Source organism: Mycetomoellerius zeteki, unplaced genomic scaffold (genome assembly GCF_001594055.1).
Source record: "Mycetomoellerius zeteki isolate Tzet28-1 unplaced genomic scaffold, Tzet1.0 scaffold121, whole genome shotgun sequence".
In the NCBI taxonomy this organism is placed as follows: Eukaryota; Metazoa; Arthropoda; class Insecta; order Hymenoptera; family Formicidae; genus Mycetomoellerius; species Mycetomoellerius zeteki.
In genome coordinates, this window is record NW_017256136.1 from 78,643 (window position 1) to 83,085 (window position 4,443).

The window sequence follows — 4,443 nt, forward strand, 5'->3', positions numbered from 1 at the left end:
CACAAGAACTTTTGGTTGTCTCTTAAAATATTAATATTATAAATTTAAACAATTTACTAATATTAATATTAAATTACATATAATATTGGTATTGATTATAATTAAATAAAATATTAATAAAAATTATCAATATTATATAGTACTAAATTATATAAACATACACATCGGGACCAGTGTATGTGTACGTTTAAATGTTTAAATAAATCGTAATCGACAACCTATTGTTCTTGTTTAAAAATTTATGAGACTATGCCTTACCTTATTTTAACAGTGTAACGTAAAGAAAAAAAGAATAATATGTTCAGATAAAAGCTCGTACACAAAGCTTTAAGATTAAAAACAGTTAAGACATACATGTATTAAAATTGATACAAAGATGCGTGCGTGAGTGAGTGCGTGCGTGTGCGTGTGCGTGTGCGTGTGCGTGCATATAAGGGTGTCCCGAAATTTTTTGCCAAGCGCTCTTGTGTATATACAGCGGACTAAACTGAGTCGAAAAGTCTTCTATCATTTTGTAATTTTCGCAATAATTCGCAAGATACATATTAATTACTAAAAATCGCTGAATATTGATTTTCAATAATTTTTTAATTAAATACTATCAACTTTACAGAAAAATAGCAAGAGACAAGAATTGTTTATTTTCTTCTCATAAAGTTCTGAGAATTTTTTCAGAATTTTTTATTATCCCAGATAACAAAACGTTCATTGGCATAAGAAAAAAAATAGGTTCTTAGCACAAGTTTCTCTTCATTTGCCATCATGTTGCTATCATCAGGGCAATAATAATTTTGTTTAGGGCAACCTAGAGGCATTATGCGAACAACGGTTGTTTGCGCAAACGAATGGAAATGCTGTATCGTATAGCAAACTTATTGCCGTAAATGTTGCTACAATCTGTTGGAAATCGTTTTCATGAAAAATTTAGTCCACATTTCTGTCAATTGAATGGAAATGGAGCGTCGTCGAACAGTATACACTAGAAGGATGTATCGAGTTAAATTTCTCAATTTTTAAAAATGAAATGGAATAGAATAAAAGACGCAGCATTAAAAGATTTTTCAACTGTGTTCTAATGAAATAATTTTTTGAAATGAGCCCCGAGGGCTCTAAGATGACAGCATAATACTTTTTTTTTTTTAATGTTTACCGAGTAAGACCCAATTTCACAACTCACGGTTAACTCTTAACCGAGATTGAACCTCGGTTAAGAGTTAACCATGAGTTGTGAAACTGAGCCTAAATGATATCTCCTGATACTTTAAATAGTTTAAATGTTATCACGCTTGTTACGTTTACCGAGAACTTCGATCACGTTTTGTTCACATTTGGAGAGTTCGATAACGCTTGTTCAGTTAAAAATGTTAAAATGCCGCCAGATTACTGGCAACTTATGGGAGTAAGATTTTAGGCGGAAACTGTTTCCGTCATGTTGCCTTGTGATTTCTAACAACTTATTGCACGATCGGTTTATAAGAGGCCAACTGTTGCCATCAAGTTGCTCATAAGAGTTAGTGGCAATAAAAGTAATATAATAGACAAAATCAGAAGCCACTTTCTTAAGCAGTTTCTCAAGCAAATTGACAGCAACCTGCGGGCAACTTGCTATCTGGGACCGTATTTTCTCATGTTGGTAAAAATAGTTGTCAATAAGAAAATGCGGTATTAAAAAGTTGATAAAAAATTCTAAAAAAATTCTTAGAGCTCTATGAGAAGAAAATAAACAATTTTTATCTCTTGCTGTTTTTCTGTAAAGTTGACAGTATTTGAGTAAAAAATTATTGAAGACCAATATTCGGTAATTTTTAGTAATTAGATAATATCTCGTTAACCATTGCAAAAATTGCAAAATAATGGAGGACTTTTCGACTCAGTTTAGTCCGCTCTATTTACATAAAAGCGCTTGGCAAAAAATTGCGGCATACTCTGAATAGAGGGAAGGCCCCTATTATGAAATACCGAGTTCATTTTGGATAAATGTTAGAAGTCTACAGGCAGAATTTAAAAAATAATAGGTCATTTTGAAGGGAATTTAATAAGCTTTAAGATAATGTTATGTAAAGTTTAATTCAAATTCTATTTCTTTTTTAAATTAAAGAAATGTTAAAAGTGAGCAAATTGCAAAATCAAAATTGTGCTCCTAATATGAGATGCCCCGAGAAATCGATAATAAAACGCAAAGTATATCAGTAATGCAATTAAAAAACTTTATTTAATGTTTCTAAAATACAATCAAACAGCCAGTGTGCACGCAAAATGAGCATGCGATGCATAGTGTCCAGAAGTCGTCTTCAGGTAATTGGAATCAAGTATCGCAGAAATAGGCACTCGATGTTCATTCCGGTTGTCCTTTTTATTATTGTACAATAACATTTATACTTTAGCAACGATTTTCACTATGACATGGAGCATAGGTCATTTCATATTAGAAATACCCTGGATATCTCATATTACGATTTCCATGCCTTATGGTTTTACGATCATCAAATCTAACTTTAACTTAGATTAAGCAATTCAATATGTCCCGTATTTTTCTATTAGTATGATCTTACTCTATCACTACTTGAAGACTGCATTGCCAAATAATGACTTATTAATAATAAACAAGATTTAAAGACTCATCTCAATGAAACTTGAAGATATCTCCAAATTCTAAAATCTTTTTTTTACAACGACTACAGGCATGATCTAATAATGAATTTTCCATTAAATAGTTTTCAATCCAAGAGCAATAAATCATGGTGGAACCAATAGATAGCGTTTATTAGCAGAAACGTTTAGCAGAAACGCCGCTATCTCATATTAGACACCTATCTTATAATAGGGGGCTTTCCCTCTATAATACTCTATACATACATATATACATTTATATATTAAAATTAAGTAAAAAGGCTCAATAAATTAAATAATATAACAAAGAAGGGCTACGAGCCTAAAACAAATCATTTAATATAAATTTTGACTTACATAAGAAAATGAACAATAATATAAAACAATAATAAGATTGAAAGACCGCTAATGTTAACTACAATACTTTAAATTAAGAAGCGCCGTAACGGTTAGAACGTTAAGATGTTGGACTATTGTAAATTCATTTAAATGAATTAATTTCAGAAATTATAATTGTCTCGGTGGTCTAAAGGCTTAGAACGCTCGCACGGAATGCAAGAGATCCGGGTTCGACTCCCGGCCGAGGCATTATTTTTCGCAATAAGTTTCAGTTTTTAAGTTGGGAAATTTGGAAGGATTATTAATATTTTCAGATTTGATTGCGTTGAAAGTCTGACAACCATATCGGCACGCAATTATAATTTCTGAAATTAATTCATTTAAATGAATTTATAATAGTTCAACATCTTAACGTTCTGACCGTTATGGCGCTTCTTAATTTAAAGTATTGTAATAATATAAAAAACATATGTTTCAACCAATATCAGGTCTCAATGTTGACAAAAAATAAGTACTGTAATATAAAAATTAGAAATTGTAATATTCGTTAACATAATTAATAAATCCTATCTCAAGCTGTTCAACAAAAACATAATCTAAGCCAATTAGATAAATAAGATTCGTAAAAGCGTCGAATATATGTCATCTTGTAAAATATCTTCCTGTGGTCGTTGAGATCTATTAAATATTTAATATTACAAATATTTAATATTACATGGTGGAAGTAATAAGGTGTGCTGGTGCGCAGACATTTTTTGCTGGCCAATTTCAGAGCATGACTCAACCTCGCCATCTTGAATAATTTCTAACGAGGGATCGATCTTCGAATTGTGTAGGACGTAAATGCTGAGAACAGACACGAGCTACAAAGCCCAATAAAGAATTATTTAATTAATTTCTTTATATTTCATTATTTTTTATTTTTATAAATTAGCATACATACTAGATTTAGGATTAACTTTTTTTAAATTAAACTTTTTTAAATTAAACGTTTAAACTGATAGTTGCGTTGCTATGTGTGCATATGTCATTATGTACAAGATGGCATATGTCAGTCATTGCGCAGAACGTGACGAAAATCCGAGAAATGAGCACACCTTTATACTTCTACCATGATATTACACAGTAACCAAATAGTCATTAAATTACTAAAATATATATAAAAAGATAGTAACAAAAAAATTATTTTGAATTAGGGCCACAAACAATGGTCAAGAAGAAGGAAAACGGACATGTTAAGTAACAAAATGTCTGGTCATACGCATAAGGTTAACACATAGTTCACGCTTTTTAATAATTTGACTTTCTTCGAATGATTGCTCCAGACAGCTTTTCACTGCTTTTATAATATGATTCTACTTTATATTTGATTACATTTATTTTTTCTCATCAACTAACTTATTTATACATTTTACAATTTATTAATCTAATTCAGAATAATTTTTTTTGTTACTATCTTTCTATATATATTTTAGTAATTTAATGATTATTTGG